The sequence below is a fragment of the Leptonotus elevatus genome, chromosome 2, assembly GCF_054856555.1.
Source record: "Leptonotus elevatus isolate MCC_2025b chromosome 2, RoL_Lele_1.0, whole genome shotgun sequence".
NCBI lineage: Eukaryota > Metazoa > Chordata > Actinopteri > Syngnathiformes > Syngnathidae > Leptonotus > Leptonotus elevatus.
In genome coordinates this window covers 28,268,710-28,279,953 of record NC_141240.1, presented here as the reverse complement: position 1 = coordinate 28,279,953, position 11,244 = coordinate 28,268,710, and the positions used below count along the sequence as shown (strand labels likewise).

At 43.4% G+C, this 11,244-nt stretch overlaps 1 protein-coding gene across 4 annotated transcripts in view; it reads left to right on the top strand.

Annotated features, from left to right (window-relative positions):
- Nucleotides 1-166: 166 nt before the first annotated feature.
- The window catches only part of src (SRC proto-oncogene, non-receptor tyrosine kinase), a 35,154-nt gene continuing 24,076 nt past the window's right edge, over nt 167-11,244 (top strand). For 2 of the 4 annotated variants that reach the window (XM_086067408.1, XM_086067409.1), the window contains exon 1: nt 168-588. The gene's annotated coding sequence lies outside the window, so the exon portion shown is untranslated. Of the gene's footprint in view, nt 589-11,244 lie in introns of all 4 variants that reach the window. The other 2 variants (XM_086067407.1, XM_086067410.1) reach the window with 2 other exon arrangements.

The following is an 11,244-nucleotide window of genomic DNA, read 5'->3' as shown; positions in this document are numbered from 1 at the left end:
TTTAAATATATATATATATATATATATATATTTATTTGTTGCAATTATCGTAATTTTGGCTTTGCAGGTGGACGGGTTCCCCAGGCTCCCCCTCGGCCGTCATTAAACGTAACAGGGGTTAATATATGTATTCGAGGTTCCACCAATCAGTGCTCGCCAGTCTATCAAGGCCACGCCCCCTTCTACTGCCTATGCTCTGACACATCCCGGTGTTTTGAACGGAACTGGCTCTTCCTGGCCTGACACGGACGCTATTCCACGCATAAAAACAACACTTTTTTTTTCTGAGGGACGTGTTTTTTGTTTTTGCTGCGTGAAAATGTTGTTTACACCGAGTGGGAGCTTCCCCGCGGTATGACCTCGGCTCACCGGCGTCCACTCGTCGACTTTCAATCGTGGCACGGAGTGTAGCTGTTGTTGTTCGGGCCCCCCACTCAACCCCTCAAAAAAAAAAAGAGCCACATTTGAGGAGCTACGACGTTTTGGGACTCTCTTTTGCTCGTTACTCCTTCGTGAAAATTAATGTTTTGAATTGAAGACGTGACCGGAACCAGAAGAGACCACCACATACCTCCACGAGTGGGTTGGGTGAGTAAACTTGCTCTTGAATTCTAACTGGCTACAGATAGACACACTGCGTCAAAAAAAAAAAAAAAACATTAAATAAAACTTGCTGCACCTAACCTTTCATCCATCATTCCATCCATTTTCTGAACCGCATAGCCTCATTCACAAAAGGGAACACAGACGAACAATCATTCACACTCACAATCACACCTATGGACAATTTAGAGTGTTCAATTATCCTGTTTAGCAATACGAACTATATTATACCTAACGTGATGCGTTTTAATTGTCATACCGCACTAGATCCCGGTCCCCACGTAGGCGTTACTCGGGTTAGCTACATACGACGTTTCAGGGTTACGTAACAACACGTCACCAAGCATCAATGATGGCACGCTCAGTTCCCGCGGGACTTACTGGTTTTCCATTTGACGGTAATTTATTAGTGTATGTAATGATATTTACTTTAATTATGACTCCACTACCACATAAGTATAGGCTAGTGATAAAGACAAGCTGCGCCTTTTGACTTAATGCACACATTTTTGTTTACGCCTCAGTAAAACCACGACCTGTATTTATGATGATCTTTTGTAAATTTGAATCTGTTGCAGTTATTAAGCGAACACTTGAAACTGCTTGCACGCTTCACTCACGAGAGTGTCAAGAAGTAAATATCATGTGGCTTGAAAAAAAAAACCGCTCAAAAGTCCTTACCGTTGAGCTAAAGAACAGCCTGATTAAGTGTTACATTTTTTTTTTAAATAAAAATATCTGCATCTAAAATTGGCCTAATCTCTGAAGCTACAAAAATATACTATGCACATCTTTTACTTTTTGTGGCGTTTCTTGTAAGACTTATTCCAAAAGAAGGACCAGCCCCCAAGGAGGAGAAGAACAATATACACAGGCAATTAAGTGAACTATTAGCGGTTTTATCCTGTAATAGTTCTCTTATGGGGAAACAAATAGTTCCAAAATCTGAACAATTAACGTCCCAGCAAAAAAAAGTGCCACTGTTGTTACTCAATTCATTTTGCCTTGCACATAGGAAAGATAGCGCCAATGTCATATTATTTTAGGGGACAATCAAATTATGACAGTCATAAAAACAGTCCATCTTGCTTCCTCGGGGTACAGTATACTTGTCTAACCCAAAGGTTTAATTATTAGACTTCAAAGTACAAAATCAGATCCTTTCAGAGTGTTTACAAGCCTTTTAATTTAGGGAAATTTTGGACAATTGTCTACTGTACTTCCAACTTTGTGGGTACAGTTTGGGGAAGGCCCTTTTCTGTTCCAGTTCACAAAACAAAGTCCGCAAAGGCATGCTTGCTTAAGTTTGATGTGGAGGAACAAGCCCCTCAAACACATTCTCCCCTCTCAGCAACAATGGTGACCTCTATCCAAAATGGACAAAAATAAATGAATAAATTCCATAGACCGACTGCAACATATTTTCCCATCGATACTAAAATCTTCAGGGGAGCAACCGTGTTTTCCCTTCTCGCACATTTTGTTCTGTTAGACAGTTTCTTGCCTATAAATTAGCACGTTTTTTCCTTCCTCAAACTGTTGAAACACAGTTGTCATGCAGCCACGATTAGTCCCTTCCATGGAGCGTAACTCCAAGAGCAAAGTATCGCCTCTGATGTGGTGCTAATGGAAACAACAAAGTTTGCCCAGACGTCGTCGGCGTAATCGTGTGCCCTGTAATTTGTGGAAGAGCGGCCGCGTTGGTCATCGTTCATGTCCTCGATGAACCAACCCGGTTTAGCGACTTCGGAACGTCACATGCATTCGGAAGCTTTCTGAAGTCGACCCGCCCTAAAAGCTCTGACTTGTTTTTCCCTCAGTAATCCTCTGGGAAATGTCAAATGTTTTTTTTTTTTCTCCTTTTGCCTTAGTGACACATATCAGAAGAACATCAATACAATTTCAATCATCATGGAATCACGCTCCCATCTGCGTTTCAGTAGTGCATTACACTAATCCTCCACAGATTATGTTAGTAGTTATTTTTGTATTTTTTGGACAGAATTAAGGATTTTTTGGCAACAGGCAAGCACATGTCCTAAAATGTCATGTTGAGCGTTTCTCAATGTGATGTGAGACGCTTCGCTGCAATGCACATTTGTTGGTGTTTCCTAATGCTCCTTGGAATCCGATGAATGCCGTGCAATGAAAAGCTTCGACTGGAGAAATCGGTGGGAAGGGGCTCTCGGGCCTGAAATTCCTGCTAATTGGCAGCATGGCTTTGGACTGGAGCCTTTTGTTCCTCCTTATAGTGGCTCGGCCTGCCTGTCAGGGTGATGCACTGGGCCTGGCTGGCATCAATGTGTCACTTGTTTCCGCAACCCTGCGGACCCTGCGGCTTCTGGACGAGTCACTTCCACTTTCAAAATTGCTTTTGTGCACCTACCCAGAGAGGCGGAAACATTTAGGGTTGGCCAACCAGAGACTTCTCATGTCGAGCAATGTCGTATCGCATAATATTGCAGACACTATCTTTACGTCTCATAAAAATCATCAACCACACTTTTGAGGGAGGCGTTTATTCATCTTAAGTTAATGAGGCACCCAGTAATTGGTTAGGCATGTTAAAAAAGAAAATGTCTTCTAACAAATGAACAATATGAAATTTATTAGAAATTTAAATAAGCAATATACAAACATACGGTATTTGCCACTGGTGAATGAATGGTGATACACTAATACTGTATTATAAGACTTCAAGCGGACTCATATTGGTGTAAATCAAATGTACGCCAAATTATTACGGCAGGTTGTGCTGTAATATTCTCTGACAGTAAAAATATGATCTAATCTTGTATGTGTATAAATATTGTATTAATGGAATTATGTGCTTTAGTTGATACATGTGAAAACATGCACTGATATTGAAGTGGTATCAAATAAGTGTGCTAACATTCTGGTTGTTAATTTTTTGTCATGTTTCCATCCATTTTTAAATTTCTACTCCAGTCCTGTAGGTGGTGGTAATGCACATTGCAAAATGGGCCCCAAATGCCAACCGCGGCCAGCTTTTTTTCACCACTACACCTTTTATCCAGATCTGTATCATAATGTATGTGATGCCTTCTTCCTGGCGTGCACATTCCATTTTTCATCTATGCATCGAGTAACATCACTCTTATTATTTAACTTACTGACGATCTACTAGTTCATTACTTTTTGCTTCTAAAGGTCTATGTCACTGGTTGGTAAAGTACGGCCTGTGGACCGAAAAAAGGCGGTGTATGGTGAACCTTCCTGCAATACGTTGAGGCTTGCTGCAATACTGTGAGCCCTCCAAAGATTACGTACCATGATAAAAACCAGACCGTGAGCTTTTGATATTGTTACATCCTTACTGATAATAATGTGTCTGTCGTAGGAAAAGCAGGGTTTTCCGGATGAAAATCAAATTTCAGCCCACGGTCGAATTGCTAGGAAAAAATCTGGCTCAGGGCCTATCGAAGTTGTCGACCCCTGGTCTCTGTGTTTGGAAGCGTAACATGGGAGCGCAATGGCGTTGTACAAATGAAAGTGGGCAGACGGGAAATGTGAAACGTGAAGTATGTTCAAGTCAAGGTCAGTGGAAAGCTGGACTACTTTGTGATCATTCCCCTGTGGATTTAATAGTTGTGAAGTGAGCACACTGTAGCTGACGGCTTGCCGAGATCATCATTTGATCCCGCCGGTGTCCCACTTTCCTTTCGGTCAAATGAGGATTAATTGCCACTGAGCTCGGAGGACATATTGTAATTGTTTCTGATGTTTTAAACTGGAAGAAGGTTTTTCTTCTTTTTTTTTGTCAGAATAGAGCAGGCAGACCACTCTATATGTTATTATTTATTTATTTTTTTAATTAGACAATGCGCATACTGTATACTGTTATTTATTTAGCTGTCTAATGTCGATATAATTCTTCCAAAAATAAATGTGTATGTCATTTGGGCCTTTATTGTTTGACGTTTAGTCAACATTTTTTATTTGTACTAAACAAATGGCGTTCTGGCCCAGTTTTGGTGCTAATTAGTGGCCGGTCATGAAAACACCAACACCACCTGTTCACACCTCTCCCATCCACTCAAACTTGCTTCTGTTGATGTGTCAGTGGCCTACTTTGTTGTAATTTATGCAGCCATTTATTGTCTGTACTTGTATTCCCATGATTAGCACCAGGTCCAGAAGAGCTGTCAAAAAAAACGTTTGGTGATTAGGTGTGAGTTGGTGACTTGAAATGGCATGATACATTGATTGATCTATCAATTGGACATCAAGGGAGGGATTTACCTACACCTTTCACGCATGTGTCTTACTGTGTGCAGTACGACATTGGCCATATGTCAAACAGCGGCGAGTGCCCACACTGAGCAAACCTTAAAAGCGCACTCTTTGACCATTTGAACCATGTACTGTAAATCTCGTGAACCCGCTTACTCTCCAAGGTTACAAACCTTGATTGCAAAGGCAGTGTGTCTCACTCTCACTACCTGAACGCCACACACCACAAAGAAGACGTGTGATCCCACACAGCAGTCGAGGCAGTAGCTCTGGCATCAATTTGAATGGACTATCTGAGAGATGTTTGATGGAGACAAACAGTGGAGGACTTGTGTCCATCCCAGCATCCCCTAGCCACTTCCTGTCCCGCAGTGTTGGGAATGGGCCAGAGTGACAGAGGCCACTCGTCTCCACTCAATCCGCTCTCTGTGGCAAAGCTATCACCTTGGTTCCCATCGCTCTGTGTGGCTTCGTGACAGGAAAAGGCGTGTTTAGCACGAAGAAAGATGCCTCTGTGTCGCTTTGTGGCGGCGCAGCTGGACAAGCTAGGTCAGGACGATGACATGTTCATGCATGAGGCTGTGCATCCTCCTTCAGCCATGCAATTATTATGTAGTCCATGCTAATCAAGTAGTAAATGCTGAAAAAGGCCCCTAACAATAGAAATGATTCTTCTATCTCGAAGAAGGTTTATGGATACACTACCCATTTACTGTATAAACACTAAACATGCATGCGGTCTAAATGCTCATACATACCGTTCATCTATCCATTTTCTGTAGCGTACCGTTAACCCTGTTCAGGGTCAAAGGGAGCTGCAGCCTATCCCAGCTGACTGGGCAAAAGTTGGACTACAGCCCAGCATAGTCGCCGAGTCAATCATGGGCCATAAATATACAAGGGCTTGGGCATTGTTAATAAACTGATGATTTCAAGTTTGATACTTTAGGTTTGGATCTACAGTCATTCGATTTTGATTCTTCATGTTGTGATTCAGTTCGATTCGATATCAATATAAATGTTCCGATATCAATTTGCGAAGTAAAGATACAAAAATAACAGTAAGTTTTGAAATGGTAAATGGACTGCTTTTTATACAGCGCATTATCTACACCGTATATTTAAACCTTCCAGGTAAACATAGCTAGCTGGCATCGAGTGAAATCCTCGTATCTCCAAAATCATTACGTTTCAGGAGACCCCAAAAATGGCATGTTTCTTCAAAGAGAGCACGCTATTACTGTTAACTAACACTTGTCTTCAGATTGCTCAATAACGTGTAAAAATTTAAAAATAAAAAGTGTTAAGGAAAAACTATTTACGATGACACACCTTTTTCAAAAACTATTTCAGGTGATTTGTTCAAGTGGACTCCGTGCAGTCAATAATTTTTTATCATTTGAAGAACCGTGTAAATGTTGATTTGTCATTTTGTGAGTTCAGCCAGCGTAGTGCCAAGCCTGGTCATGTCAACTAACTCTATACAGCAACATACATCAATTCTTAGCTTGTCATGCTGTCTGCTTTACTGGTTTGAATATTGAAATAGAGACCTGCTAAAACAAAGGGACAGTTTATAGAGAGATAAGGTGAAATCCATTATGGAAATGAAGAAGCACAACATGTTCACATTTACAAATGTGAATGCTCTACCCTCTCGCTGAAGATGAATGCCCCCAACTTGACAGCTTTTGACAATTTTATTTCTGTCACTTATTCTAACCAACACCGTTTTCATTTTGTTGCCTGCAATTTTATCTGCTATAAGCACAACAACAAAAAACGGATACAAATTCAATTCTGGTCTGGTATCTTAGACTGTATGGTGAAGATTCAGAATCCACTGAAGACAACAAACATCGGCATCGTACTTTTTAATAAACATTACTGCCAACTACAAGACTGAAATGGAATATTAAGTGACTTATAAAATTTTCATCCAACATTTGTAACACAAACTAGTAGGGGTGGGAATCTTTGAATGTCTCACGATTCGATTCCAATTTTTGGGTCTGCGATTCGATTCAGAATCGATTTTTGGATTAAAACTATTATTATTATTTGTATTCAAAATGATTTGATTGACAATGATTTTTTGCTTCAATCTATAGATGTTCAAGGAATTGTAATGATCTGCTCCAGTCTGACTCGCTAATGCTAATTAGCGCGCTACTCGCGGCACTTTTATCACTCAAAAGAATGGCTCCACGCAAAAAAAACCCTAACTTTTATTGGAAAAACTTGATCGTGACTTTTTCCTTCTACTCTCTAATGTGGCTACAACTTAACAGTGTATTAGACCGCGTTGAACCACACTGCCCCTCCGTGGCCAAACCGGGTACAACATGAACAGCGCTCCAAATGAAGGCAAGACAGTATAAAATAATTTTAAAAAATCGATTTTTGGTACATTTAAAATTGATTCTGAATCGTACTAAATGAGAATCGCGATTCTTATGAGAATAGATTTTTTGGCACACACCTATAAACTAGTAGGACAACAAAAAATACAAAATCAATTTCTAGAACTTTGTAAAGGACTGGAGTATTGGCCAAATATAGGATTTAATTTTCATCCGACAATTTTTTTAACCCCCCCATCCCCCACCCCCCGCCCACACACACTTTTGTTAACAACCCTGCTTCTGCTCTCGACCAGGTGACATTTTAGTTACAGTACACAGTGCATGGTCATTATAGAATTGCGCAAACAAAAACCATAACAGTGACCCAAGACCTTTGTATAACTTAGACTATGTTGACGATCTACAAATCGGACCTTTAACTCTCATTCTTGCATCGTTCTTTTTGTGAAGTGATTGTATCGTAAGCTTCTAACCTGCGTGGCTCCCCACATATGGTACTGTGGGCTGACAGACTCCTTACCTGTCTTCTGCGCATTCCTGCCGTGGGCCGTGCGAGCAGGCGTTGAGTTTAAACTCGCCCCGGCATTCCTGAATGATGACTGTGCTTCGTGTCACTGCTGCACCATACTGGGGAATGTCACAGCACATGCACACCTGGCTCACATATCTGAACATGTTTGCTGGTTGGATTGACTGTGGCTGTATTCTGTGATCCGGCATGTTCGGTGGACCCCCACCCAGTGCTCATACCTGGGCTGAGGGAATGAACACAGCTTTTACGTTTCTAAAGGTTTTTCCCCGAAACCACTCCAACTGCACAAACACATAGCTTAGTTTTAAAATGTACCTTCTTCAAAGTGCATTTGGCTGTTTAATAATGGGGGATATCGTCTTTGTGCTTGGAGTTTTTCATTCTGGAGCCGGAGTCATACTAATGAAATGACTGCATAGCTTGCCACTACGATAGTCATTTGTTCCATGCTAGTAAACATAGTAACATAACATCATCACAGCGTTTCAATATAGAACGGACTATGTAAAAATAAGTCAGTTAGCCCTATCTATTTTTTTTAATGCACCACATACACTCAGTAACATGCTTGGGAGGCGGGTGGATCGGAGCGTGGGAATATCATTTCCCTCGGCTCCAGTTCACCTGCCCCTAATTTTAATGCACCACACACACACACTTGTATATACACTGGGTGGGGTCACATTCACGGTTTAGGGGTAGAGTTCGCCAGTCGGAGAGCTGGCGGACTCAGTAACAGGGGTTAACTTTCACAAAGAACACTGGGGTGACGACCGGGGCCTTCCCCCGCTGGGCCTGGGGTTCGGGGGTGTCGGCCGCCCTCCGGTGCCCCCATCTCCCCCTTCTGCCCCCGGTGTTCCGTCCCTCCACACAGCGGGGGGTGGGGTGGGCGCGGCTGCCCTCGCCGCTCCGCTGTCCGGCCCCTCTTCGGCGCTGGTGTCTGGGTGCGGGTGGTCCCCGGGGGCTGGGGGTCGGGAGTTGGGGGGCTGCCGGTTGGTCGGAGTGGGGACGGGGGGGGGGGGGGTTGCGGGGTCCTGGGGGTGGGGGGGTGTCTGGGGGATTGGGGGCCTGGGGGCGGCTGGGGCTGGGTAGGGGTGGGTGGCGGGGGTGGATGGGGGGCGGGGGGTCGTGGGGGGTGCGGGGGTTGGGGGCCGGTGGGGTGCCTGGCGGGCCTGCAGTGCCCCGTCCTGCTGCGTTGGGTCGGGGGCGAGCCTGCTCCTGGGTTTACTCTCCGGCCGGCGGCCCTGGCGGGGCCCGGGGGTCGTCCTTTGGCGCTGCCGCGGCCTGGGGGGCCCTGAGGTGTTGCGCCTGCTCTGTTCCGGCGGGGGTTTACGGCTCCCCTCTTTGGTGGAGATTTTCATGCATGCCAGATCCACCACACCAGAATCTACCGAAACTCAGACACAATCTGTTTCCTCCTCAGGTCATTGAATCGGTGGAGGCTGGTGTCTGTGGATCTCACGCGGCTTCGTCTGTCCTTCCTTCCTTTTTCTCGGTCTCTCCTTCGGTCTCTTGAGGCCTCCCTGATTTTATGTTTTTTGGATTTGTTGTGGTCTGGATGTTTCTTGGGTTGGGGAGGAGTTCTGGTGGGTGGTGTCTGGTCGGTGCTGGATTTCACCTTCCTTGGTTTTCTTTGGTCCCCTCGGGTCTCCTGACGGCGGTGTTCGGTTTAGGTGAACGGTATGAGATTCTTTCTAATAGGTTTTTTGGTGAGCTAACAAATACACGCACGCACGCACGCACGCACGCACATACACATACTCACCCACACACACACACAAAAAAAAATAATAATAATAATAAAAAAAAATAAAAAAAAGAAAGAGCAATGATGATGACATTTCCGAATGAACAATACTGAGCTCTTTAGAAAAAAGAGAAAAAAAAATAAAAATAAAAAAATAAAAATAAGTCAGTTAGCATGATAAACAAGTTTTACCTTTTGCATTACGAGGTATATTGTCCCCCAGATGTGAGCGTAGCATCTCGTCCCAGAGACCCAGCCAGCGACAAGCTTTTGAATCAGCCCCGGTGGAAGGAGAACAGACTGCATTGACTACATAATGATATAGGTCGTGCGCTGTGAATTCCGGCGCAGTCGGCGATTTGATTAACTTGGTAAAAACAGCAGGCAACAGAAGGTAAGGGCTGTTTTCAAACTAGCGATCTCCAACTTAAGTAAATATCACGCTCTATGAGTCCCGACTAAATGTGCAACTTCGACTGACAGGCGACGTTCGATTGAAGTAGTAGATTCCATAGCTCGATGGGCAATAATAACATTTAATTTGTAAAGTCACTAAGTCGCTCCGGGTCATGTCCACTTCCATTCAACAACCATTTCCTTCCGCCGTCCGTCATAGGGCAGTCACGTGATCACGTGACGTCGGTGCAAATGGTCAATACAGTATTGTGCCACTCAAACCATGCAGTGTAAAGCCAGAGGTAAGACAGCAAATTAGCACTTTATGGTGAATAAATAAACACAACCTCTTGCTCCAAAGGCAAGGTACAAAGAATCGTGTGTGTTTATGTGTGTTTGTGTGTGCCCACCCGTGTGCGAGTTGGGCATAGTAATTGATTAATCGATTAATCGAGTGTGACAATCAATTAATTCCCTCTATAAGCATTTGAGGCAAAATAGTGTGCATCACTAGCTAATACAATACTAAGTACCAATCCAGAACCCAAGAAATATACATTTAAATTGCAAATTACATTATTATTTTTTTTTAACAAAGCAATCCTCCACAGCGTCCCCTTGCAAATACAAAAACTATCCTATTCTAAAACGGCCTGGATATTTTCTATTTGAGCCTCAAACCCAAAATAATTTCATGTATCTCATATTCAGATTAGGAAAGGTTGGGTGGGGGTGCATGGGGGGATAAGATAAACCCATGAATTTGCAATTGGTGCCAAGCAGTGTTTGTTGTTTGGAAGTGGACATGTAATTCTTCAGTAAGCTTTCAAACAGCTGCTGCTCCACAAGCATCACGATGTCATATGATTTAAAGGTCTGTTTAGTGATGACGTTTGGTAAGCAAAAGGTGGTTTGAACAAACACTACCAGCTCCTGAGAGGCTGGAATGTGGCACAGGAATGTTTGTGTTCTGGCTGTTGACAAAAAGCATCACACTGAATGTAATATGGGCAGGTGGTCTCACCTTTCACTTTCCAGAAGCTCATTCCTCATTACATGAACGGGTGTAGCGTGCCGATTTGTGGAATGTTCGGAATTGCCTCTATGTCAACTGCATTGATGTGCATATGTGCTTGGAGTTGTAAATATTGACTTCACCTCCTGCCCAACCCAGTGTCTGCCCTTGACGGTGGGGCGGCAGCGTTGGTTTTGTGATTGGGACTCATGCTCAGGACTCAGCGAAATCCTGCAATCGGGGTCTGTGTTTACCCACCAAACATGGAGCCGCTTTTCAGAGTTTACATGTCGAGCTAGCGCTTTACCTCTATGTGAGCATTTATTTGGAC